Source organism: Manis pentadactyla, chromosome 12, assembly GCF_030020395.1.
Source record: "Manis pentadactyla isolate mManPen7 chromosome 12, mManPen7.hap1, whole genome shotgun sequence".
Lineage (NCBI taxonomy): Eukaryota > Metazoa > Chordata > Mammalia > Pholidota > Manidae > Manis > Manis pentadactyla.
In genome coordinates, this window is record NC_080030.1 from 42482662 (window position 1) to 42494719 (window position 12058).

Here is a 12058-nt window from a genome sequence, read left to right on the forward strand (position 1 = left end):
GCTCCAACGCGACTCCACCATTTTGGAGTAGCTGCCCGAGCCAGGCCATGCCCACAGCAACAGCGGAGATTAACTCCATAGCAGCCGGGCAGGAAGCAGGAACCCTGTCTGCGCGCAGCTGCGCAGCACAAGCCACTAGAGGCCGCTGTTCTCCCAGGAGAGGAGGGCCACAAACCAACAAGAAAGGAAGTCCTTCCAGCTGTCACTCGTCCCAGTTCTGCAGACTATTCCTATCGCCATGAAAAGGCAAAGCTACAGGCAGACAAAGATCACAGAGACAACACCAGAGAAGGAGACAGACCTAACCAGTCTCCCTGAAAAAGAATTCAAAATAAGAATCATAAACATGCTGACAGAGATGCAGAGAAATACGCAAGAGAAATGGGATGAAGTCCGGAAGGAGATCACAGATGCCAGAAAGGAGATCACAGAAATGAAACAAACTCTGGAAGGGTTTATAAGCAGAATGGATAGAATGCAAGAGGCCATTGATGGAATTGAAATCAGAGAACAGGAACGCATAGAAGCTGACATAGAGAGAGACAAAAGGATCTCCAGGAATGAAACAATATTAAGAGAACTGTGTGACCAATCCAAAAGGAACAATATCCGTATTATAGGGGTTCCAGAAGAAGAAGAGAGAGGAAAAGAGATGGAAAGTATCTTAGAAGAAATAATTGCTGAAAACTTCCCCACACTGGGGGAGGAAGTAATCGAACAGACCACGGAAATACACAGAACCCCCAACAGAAAGGATCCAAGAAGGGCAACACCAAGACACATAATAATTAAAATGGCAAAGATCAAGGACAAGGAAAGAGTGTTAAAGGCAGCTAGAGAGAAAAAGGTCACCTATAAAGGGAAACCCATCAGGCTAACGTCAGATTTCTCAACAGAAACCCTACAGGCCAGAAGAGAATGGCATGATATATTTAATACAATGAAACAGAAGGGCCTTGAACCAAGGATACTGTATCCAGCACGACTATCATTCAAATATGACAGTGGGATTAAACAATTCCCAGACAAACAAAAGCTGAGGGAAATTGCTTTCCACAAACCACCTCTACAGAACATCTTACAGGGACTGCTCTAGATGGGAGCACTCCTAGAAAGAGCACAGCACAAAACACCCAACATATGAAGAATCGAGGAGGAGGAACAAGAAGGGAGAGAAGAAAAGAACCTCCAGACAGTGTATATAACAGCTCAATAAGCGAGCTAAGTTAGGCAGTAAGATACTAAAGAGGCTAACCTTGAACCTTTGGTAACCACGAATTTAAAGCCTGCAATGGCAATAAGTACATATCTTTCAATAGTCACCCTAAATGTTAATGGGTTGAATGCACCAATCAAAAGACACAGAGTAACAGAATGGATAAAAAAGCAAGACCCATCTATATGCTGCTTACAAGAAACTCACCTCAAACCCAAAGACATGTACAGACTAAAAGTCAAGGGATGGAAAAACATATTTCAAGCAAACAACAGTGAGAAGAAAGCAGGGGTTGCAGTACTAATATCAGACAAAATAGACTTCAAAACAAAGAAAGTAACAAGAGATAAAGAAGGACACTACATAATGATAAAGGGCTCAGTCAAACAAGAGTATATAACCATTCTAAATATATATGCACCCAACACAGGAGCACCAGCATATGTGAAACAAATACTAACAGAACTAAAGGGGGATATAGACTGCAATGCATTCATTCTAGGAGACTTCAACACACCACTCACCCCAAAGGATAGATCCACTGGGCAGAAAATAAGTAAGGACACGGAAGCACTGAACAACACAGTAGAGCAGATGGACCTAATAGACATCTATAGAACTCTACATCCAAAAGCACCGGGATATACATTCTTCTCAAGTGCACATGGAACATTCTCCAGAATAGACAACATACTAGGCCACAAAAAGAGCCTCAGTAAATTCAAAAAGATTGAAATTCTACCAACCAACTTTTCAGACCACAAAGGCATAAAACTAGAAATAAACTGTACAAAGAAAGCAAAGAGGCTCACAAACACATGGAGGCTTAACAACACGCTCCTAAATAATCAATGGATCAATGACCAAATCAAAATGGAGATCCAGCAATATATGGAAACAAATGACAACAACAACACTAAGCCCCAACTTCTGTGGGACACAGCAAAAGCAGTCTTAAGAGGAAAGTATATAGCAATCCAAGCATATTTAAAAAAGGAAGAGCAATCCCAAATGAATGGTCTAATGTCACAATTATCGAAATTGGAAAAAGAAGAACAGATGAGGCCTAAGGTCAGCAGAAGGAGGGACATAATAAAGATCAGAGAAGAAATAAATAAAATTGAGAAGAATAAAACAATAGCAAAAATCAATGAAACCAAGAGCTGGTTCTTCGAGAAAATAAACAAAATAGATAAGCCTCTAGCCAGACTTATTAAGAAGAAAAGAGAGTCAACACAAATCAACAGTATCAGAAACGAGAAAGGAAAAATCACGACGGACCCCACGGAAATGCAAAGAATTATTGGAGAATACTATGAAAACCTATATGCTAACAAGCTGGGAAACCTAGGAGAAATGGACAACTTCCTAGAAAAATATAACCTTCCAAGATTGACCCAGGAAGAAACAGAAAATCTAAACAGACCAATTACCAGCAATGAAATTGAAGCGGTAATAAAAAAACTACCAAAGAACAAAACCCCCGGGCCAGATGGATTTACCTCGGAATTTTATCAGACATACAGGGAAGACATAATACCCATTCTCCTTAAAGTTTTCCAAAAAATAGAGGAGGAGGGGATACTCCCAAACTCATTCTATGAAGCTAACATCACCCTAATAACAAAACCAGGCAAAGACCCCACCAAAAAAGAAAACTACAGACCAATATCCCTGATGAATGTAGATGCAAAAATACTCAACAAAATATTAGCAAACCGAATTCAAAAATACATCAAAAGGATCATACACCATGACCAAGTGGGATTCATCCCAGGGATGCAAGGATGGTACAACATTCGAAAGTCCATCAACATCATCCACCACATCAACAAAAAGAAAGACAAAAACCACATGATCATCTCCATAGATGCTGAAAAAGCATTTGACAAAGTTCAACATCCATTCATGTTAAAAACTCTCAGCAAAATGGGAATAGAGGGCAAGTACCTTAACATAATAAAGGCCATGTATGATAAACCCACAGCCAACATTATATTGAACAGCGAGAAGCTGAAAGCATTTCCGCTGAGATCGGGAACTAGACAGGGATACCCACTCTCTCCACTGTTATTTAACATAGTACTGGAGGTCTTAGCCACGGCAATCAGACAAAACAAAGAAATACAAGGAATCCAGATTGGTAAAGAAGAAGTTAAACTGTCACTATTTGCAGATGACATGATACTGTACATAAAAACCCCTAAAGACTCCACCCCAAAACTACTAGAACTGATATCGGAATACAGCAAAGTTGCAGGATACAAAATCAACACACAGAAATCTGTGGCTTTCCTATATACTAACAACGAACCAACAGAAAGAGAAATCAGGAAAACAACTCCATTCACAATTGCATCCAAAAAAATAAAATACCTAGGAATAAACCTAACCAAAGAAGTGAAAGACTTATATTCTGAAAACTACAAGTCACTCTTAAGAGAAATTAAAAGGGACACTAACAGATGGAAACTCATCCGATGCTTGTGGCTAGGAAGAATTAATATCGGTAAAATGGCCATCCTGCCCAAAGCAATATACAGATTTGATGCAATCCCTATGAAACTACCAGCAACATTCTTCAATGAACTGGAACAAATAATTCAAAAATTCATATGGAAACACCAAAGACCCCGAATAGCCAAAGCAATCCTGAGAAAGAAGAATAAAGTAGGGGGGATCTCACTCCCCAACTTCAAGCTCTACTATAAAGCCATAGTAATCAAGACAATTTGGTACTGGCACAAGAGCAGAGCCACAGACCAATGGAACAGACTAGAGAATCCAGACATTAACCCAGACATATATGGTCAATTAATATTTGATAAAGGAGCCATGGACATACAATGGCAAAATGACAGTCTCTTCAACAGGTGGTGCTCGCAAAACTGGACAGCTACATGTAGGAGAATGAAACTGGACCATTGTCTAACCCCATATACAAAAGTAAACTCAAAATGGATCAAAGACCTGAATGTAAGCCATGAAACCATTAAACTCTTGGAAGAAAACATAGGCGAAAACCTCTTAGACATAAACATGAGTGACCTCTTCTTGAACATATCTCCCCGGGCAAGGAAAACAACAGCAAAAATGAGTAAGTGGGACTATATTAAGCTGAAAAGCTTCTGTACAGCAAAAGACACCATCAATAGAACAAGAAGGATCCCTACAGTATGGGAGAATATATTTGAAAATGACACATCCGATAAAGGCTTGACGTCCAGAATATATAAGGAGCTCACATGCCTCAACAAACAAAAAACAAATAACCCAATTAAAAAATGGGCAGAGGAACTGAACAGACAGTTCTCCAAAAAAGAAATACAGATGGCCAACAGACACATGAAAAGATGCTCCACATCGCTAATTATCAGAGAAATGCAAATTAAAACTACAATGAGGTATCACCTCACACCAGTAAGGATGGCTGCCATCCAAAAGACAAACAACAACAAATGTTGGCGAGGCTGTGGAGAAAGGGGAACCCTCCTACACTGCTGGTGGGAATGTAAGTTAGTTCAACCATTGTGGAAAGCAGTATGGAGGTATATCAAAATGCTCAAAACAGACTTACCATTTGACCCAGGAATTGCACTCCTAGGAATTTACCCTAATAACGCAGCAATCAAGTTTGAGAAAGACAGATGCACCCCTATGTTTATTGCAGCACTATTTACAATAGCCAAGAATTGGAAGCAACCTAAATGTCCATCAATAGATGAATGGATAAAGAAGATGTGGTACATATACACAATGAAATACTACTCAGCCATAAGAAAAGGGCAAATCCAATCATTTGCAGCAACATGGATGGAGCTGGAGGGTATTATGCTCAGTGAAACAAGCCAAGCGGAGAAAGAGAAATACCAAATGATTTCACTTATCTGTGGAATAGAAGAACAAAGGAAAAACTGAAGGAACAAAACAGCAGCAGAATCACAGAACTCAAGAATGGACTAACAGGTACTAAAGGGAAAGGGACTGGGGAGGATGGGTGGGTAGGGAGGGATAAGGGGGGGAGAAGTAGGGGGGTATTAAGATTAACATACATGGGGGGGTAGGAGAAAAGGGAGGGCTGTACAACACAGAGAAGGCAAGTAGTGATTCTACAACATTTTGCTATGCTGATGGACAGTGACTGTAAAGGGGTTTATAGGGGAGACCTGGTATAGGGGAGAGCCTAGTAAACATAATATTCGTCATGTAAGTGTAGATTAGTGATACCAAAAACAAAGCAAAAAAAAAAAAAAAAAAGGGCAGTTCCTGTGTGGTAACCTCCAACGAGTTCTACACAAGGGTATAAAGGGCATATAATAGTGTAGGCAAAGGGTCTGTTTGTGTTTATTCAGAGGATCAAAGCCTAATTGGGTTACCCCGAAAATGAACTAAGATACGATATGAAAAAGAACTTCCAACATCTGCACTCTCTGGAAGACTCATGCCAGAAGATGATCATCAAAAAACCCCAACAAAGATCCACGCACTGCTACAGCTGTAGATGCACTCATCCCACCAGTTCCTGGACTTGCCATCGGAATGAGGAAGGAGATATCTAAGCTGGCCTGTGCATACAGTAAAACAACAAATTTGACTGGATCTATACTGTTGGAACTCAACCAAGAATTAGGAGAAGTGCAAATTGTAGCGCTCCAAACTCTTACAACTACAGACTATTTACTGTTAAAAGAACATATGGCATGTGAACAGTCCCCAGGAATGGGTTGTTTTAATTTGTCTGATTTCTCTCAGACTGTTCAAGTTCAGTTGGACAATATCCACCATATCATAGATAAGTTTTCACAAATGCCTAAGGTGCCTAACTGGTTTTCTTGGTTTCACTGGAGATGGCTGGTAATTACAGATATGCTTTGGTTATGTAACTATACTCCTATTATGTTAACGTGTGTTCGCAATTTAAGTAGTAGCTTAAAACCTATATACGCTGAAGTTACTCTACAAGAAGATATGTCAAAGAAATAATCAATCTTCCCATGTTTTCTTCCGCCTGCTACTTCTATAGCTTTTCTTCTTCCTTCCTAATTACAACCCTTAAATAGAATTCGTGCCTCATATCAAATTTACCGAGTATCATAACCCCTCCAAGTGGTAAGGATACCTCAAGACAAATGCTGGGCATAGAAGCCACAGGGCATAAATATGCAAAGAAGTAAAAAGCTAACCTTTTCAAACAATAAGGCTTCTCTCTCACTTACCAACTCTACATTTCCCTGTATGGCCCCGGAAGATGACTGGTTAGCCAGAGACGGGTAAGATTCCTCAAGGGAGGAACAACCTAAGACAGGCACAGTCGCAGGGGGGCCATCAGGTGAGAAATTGGGGATCAACAGAGGTGAGGCTTAGAACCTCACCCCCCCTGTTCTGAGAGAAATCTTCTGCATACGTGGATGTTTTATTGCCCTTGTCTAGCTTGGATTAACACATAGTCTACAGGCACACACCTGATCATCTACATTTGCTCTCTTACAACACTAAACTATGTTTTCTACCTTTATCTTGTATCTACCTACCACTTCAGCATTTTATTAAAAATAATAATAATAAAGAGAGAAATGTGGTATCCACATATAAATCAAGTATAAAAACCAAATGAGTATTCATATTTGAACTGACTGTTTAGAGTTCATAATGCATGAGTAAAACCAAAAGTTTCTGTGATGACTGCCCTTGCACTGTTCACTATGTAACTTATTCGTTATGTAAGAATTTGTTCTCCATGTAAGAACTTGTTTGTTATGCCTCAGAAGATTGGAGACTGACGAAAATTAGGCTTGGGGTGGATTAATGATTGTGCATTGAGCATTGACTCCCCTATACAGAATTTTATTGTCGTTTACAACCATTTGATCAATAAATATGAGAGATGCCCTCACAAAAAAAAAAAAAAAAAAAAAAAAAAAAGGACAGACTTCCAATGGTAAAATAAATAAGTAACCGGGATGTAATGTATAGCATAAGGAATATAGTCAAGATATTGTAACAGCTTGGTAGGGTGATAGCTGGAACCTAGAATTATGTATATAAATGTTCTACCACTGTGTTGTACACTTGAAACTAATGTAATGTAATACTGTGCATCAACTACCCTTCAATAAAAAATAATTATTAAAAAAAAAAAAAACCACAATGGGATATCACCTCACACCAGTCAGAGTGGCCACTATTTAAAAGACAAAAAATTACAAGTGTTGGTGAGAATGTGGAAAAAATGGAACCCTCCTACACTGTTGGTGGCAATGCAAATAGGAGCAGCCACTATGGAAAGCAGTATGGAAGTTCCTCAAAAAACTAAAAATAGAAATGACATGTAACGCAGTAATTCTACTCCTAGGAATTTACCCAAAGAAAATAAAATCTTTGATGCAAAAAGATATAAGCACCCCTTTGTTTACTGCCACATTATTTACAATAGCCAAGATATACAAGCAACCATAGTGTCCCTCAATAGATGAATGGCTAAAGAAGATATGGTACATATACACAATGGAATATTATTCAGCCATTAAAGAAAGGAAATCCTGCTTTTTGCAACAGCATGGATGGACCTATAGGGTATTATGCTAAGTGAAATCAGCCAGGAGGAGAAAGACAAATACCATGATTTTACTTATTTGTGGACTAGAAAAACAAAAGGAACAAAACAGCAATAAACTTATAGACATAAGAACTGATAAGTGCTTACCATGAGGGAGGGGTTGGAGTAGGTGGGTGGATGAAATAGGCGAAGGGTATAAAAAGGTACAAAAGTCATGAAACCACAAAACTCTTAGAAGAAAACATAGGCAAAAATCTCTTAAACATAAACATGAGCAACTTTTCCTGAACACATCTCCTTAGGCAATGGAAACAAAAGCAAAAATGAACAAATTGGGACTAAATCAAACCAAAAAGCTTCTGTACAGCAAAGGACACCATCAGTAGAACAAAAAGACATCCTACAGTATGGGAGAATATATTAATAAACAACATATCTGATAAGGGGTTAATATCCAAAATATGTAAAGAACTCACACACCTCAATAAACAAAAAGCAAATAACCCAATTAAAAAATGGGCAGAGGATCTGAACAGACACCTCTCCAAAGAAGAAATTCAGATGGCCAACAGGCACATGAAAAGATGCTCTGCATTGCTAATTATCAGAGAAATGCACATTAAAACCACAATGAGTTATCTCCTCACACCAGTTAGAATGGCCAACATCCAAAAGACAAGAAACAACAAATGCTGGTGAGGATGTGGAGAAAGGGAAACCCTCCTATACTGTTGGTGGGAATGTAAATTAGTTCAACCATTGTGGAAAGCAATATGTAGGTTCCTCAAAAACCTAAAAATAGAAATACCATTTGACCCAAGAATGCCACTCCGAGGAATTTACACTAAGAAAACAAGATTCCAGATTCAAAAAGACATATGCCCCCCTATGTTTATCGCAGCACTATTTACAATAGCCAAGATATGGAACCTCCTAAGTGTCCATCAGTAGATGAATGGATAAAGAAGAGGTGGTACATATACACAATGGAACATTATTCAGCCATAAGAAGAAAACAAATCCTACCATTAGCAACAACATGTGTGGAGCAAGAGGGTATTATGCTCAGTGAAATAAGCCAGGTGGAGAAAGACAAGTACCAAATGGTTTCACTAATTTGTGGAGTAGAACAACAATGCAAAACTGAAGGAAGAAAACAACAGCAGACTCACAGACTCCAAGAAGGGACTAGTGGTTACCAAAGGAAGGGGGATGGGGAGGGAGGGTGGGGAGGGAAGGTATAGGGGATTAAGGGGCATTATGATTAGTACACATAATGTGGGGGGTCAGAGAGAAGGCAGTATAGTACAGAGAAGACAAGTAGGGACTCTATAGCATCTTATTATGCTGATGGATAGTGACTGCAATGGGTGTGGGGAGGACTAGATAATATGGGTGAATGTAATAACCACAATGTTGCTCATGTGAAACCTTCATAAGATTGTGTATTAATGATACCTTAATAAAAAAGAAAAAAAGTTAAAAGGCAACCACAGAATGGCAGAAAATATCTGCAAATTATATATCAATGAGACTTTATGCAGAATATGTACAAATTCTTACATAATAAAAAGGCAAAAGAATTGAAGACATTCCTCCAAAAAAGATACAAAAATAGCCAATAAGCTCATGCAAATATGCTCAACATCATTATTCAATAGGAAAATGCAAATTGAAAGCACAATGTGATACCACTTCACACCCACTAGCACAACTGCAATCAAAAACATGAACAATAACAAGTGCTGACAAGGATGTGGAGGGATGGGAGCCCTCATGCTTTGCTAATGGGAATGTAAAACACTCTAAACACTTTGGAAAATGGTTTGTCAGTTCCTCAAAATGTAAAACATAGCTGCCAGGTTATGTAGTACTTTCACTCTTAGGTACATACCCTAAGAAAACATACATTTTCACAAAACAGTTGTATATGAATGTTCATAGCAACATTACTCATAATACTCAAAAAAATGGAAATGCAAATGTCCATCCACTGATGAGTAGATAAATATGGTATATCCATATGTGGTATATCCCTACAGAGTTCACAGCAGTAAAAAGGAATAAAGTACTGATACATGCTACAGCTGATGAACCTTGAAAAGAAGCCAGTCACAAAAGACCACGTTTTATAATTCTATTTATATGAAATATCCAGAATAGGCAACTTCATAGAGATGCACAGTAAATTGCTGTTTGCCGAACGCTGAGACTAGAAAGGGCAGTGACTGCTAAAGGGCTTAGGGCTTCTTTTAGGGGTGATGAAGATGTTCTGAAATCAGATTTTGGTAATAGCTGCACAACTCTGTGTATATACTAAAATACTGTGCACTTTAAATGGATGAATTGTATGTGAATTATATCCCAAGAAAGCTGGTTTAAAAAAAAATGAAAACAAATTAACCGGTGAAATTACAGAAAGACCCTCCTTCCTGTTTAGCCTTTTTAAAATTCCACCTTGAACTGACTTCCCTTTCCATAATTCCACCTTTCTTGCTTGCTCTAGCTTTCTTCCTTGCTCTTTCTTGTAGGAAGGGGTGAACTACTTACTCATATATCCTGACTTCATATTCTTAATAAAAACAGGGGAAAAAACCCAGTGCTTAGAAAATGTAATACATTCACAATAGCTCATACCTTGGCTATGAAGTCATTACAAATATACAGTTATGTTCTAACTTATGTTAAGAGTGTACAAAGAATTCCAATATGCTCAGTATTGCAGTAATTATGTTTAAAATGGGAACACATGTTAATAAGGAAAAAGTGAATTCAAAATGTGTGGCTTAATATCCATTTTTTTGTAGATTCTTTATTTGGAATTGTTCTTGTTTTTTGAGGTAAGCTAGTATTGATATGTACTTCCCTCTTAGAACAGCTTTTGCAGCATCCCACAAATACTGAACTGTTTAATTTTTGTTTTCATTCATCTCCATTTATTGCTTGATTTGTTGTAATTTGGTCATTGACCCATTGGTTATTTAGAAGCATATTGTTTAGCCTCCATGTTGGTAGGCTTTTTTATTTTCTTTCTGTAATTTATTTCCAGTTTCATACCATTGTGGTCTGAGAATGGGATCTATTCTGGAGAACATTACATGTACACTTGAGAAGAATGTGTACAATTTCATACTTTACGAATTTATTGGGGCTCCTTTTGTGGCCTAGTATGTGATCTATTCTGGAGAACATTACATGTACACTTGAGAAGAATGTGCATCCTGCTGCTTTTGGGGGTGTGTTCTGTGGATACCTGTTAAGTCAATCTGATCTAATGTCTTGTTCAGTGCCTCTGTTTCCTTAATATTTGTCTGGCTGATCTATTGATGTGAGTGGTGTATTAGTCTCCTAAAATGAATGTGTTGTAATCTATTCCCCCCATTAATTCTGTATTTGTTTTACATATTGAGGTGCTCCTATGTTGTGTGCATATTTTGAGTGGTTATATCCTCCTGATGGACATACCCCTTTCTCATTATGCAATGCCCTTGTCTCTTGTTACTTTGTTTTGAAACTTTTTGTCTTAAGTACTGCTAATCCTGCTTTTTTCTCTATTGTTCTAAGGAAATATCTTCTGTCCTTTCATTTGTAGTTTGTCTTTGGGTCTGAAATGAGTCTCCTGTAGGCAGCATATAGATAGGTCTTGTTTCTTTACCCATTCTGCCACTCTGTCTTTTCATTGTTGCATACAGTCTATTTACATTTAAACTAATTATTGATAGAAATGTACTTATCACCATTTTATTATTTTGTTTTTATAGCTCCTCTCTGTTCCTTTCTTCCTCTTATACTTTTCTCATTATTTGATGGTTTTCTTTAGTGTTGTGGCTGGATTTCTCTTTTGTGATTTTTGTGTATCTATTATAGGCTTTAGATTTGTGGTTACCAAAGGTTCAGTGATAGCTTCCTGGCCTAACAGTCTATATTAAGTTGCTGATTGCTCTGTTTCAAACACAGTCTAAAAGTACTTTTTTTCTTCTTCCTCCTCCACACCTTATGTATGTCATAATATGTAGCTTTTGTGTATCGATTGTGTATGTAGTTGGTTTTGCTACTTCTAATTTTGTACTTGCTTCATAATTAATTGGTCTACTACCTTTGCCATGGGTTTCACTCTTTAAAAACTAGTCTTAGGAACATTTCCATCTACAGAAGTCCTTTTAACATATCCTGTAATGCTTGTTTTGTTGTTATAAATTCTTTGAGGCTTTGTTTATCTGGAAATTGTTTAATCCCTGCTTCAAATTTAAATGATAATCTTGCTGAGTAGAGGATTCTTGGTTGAA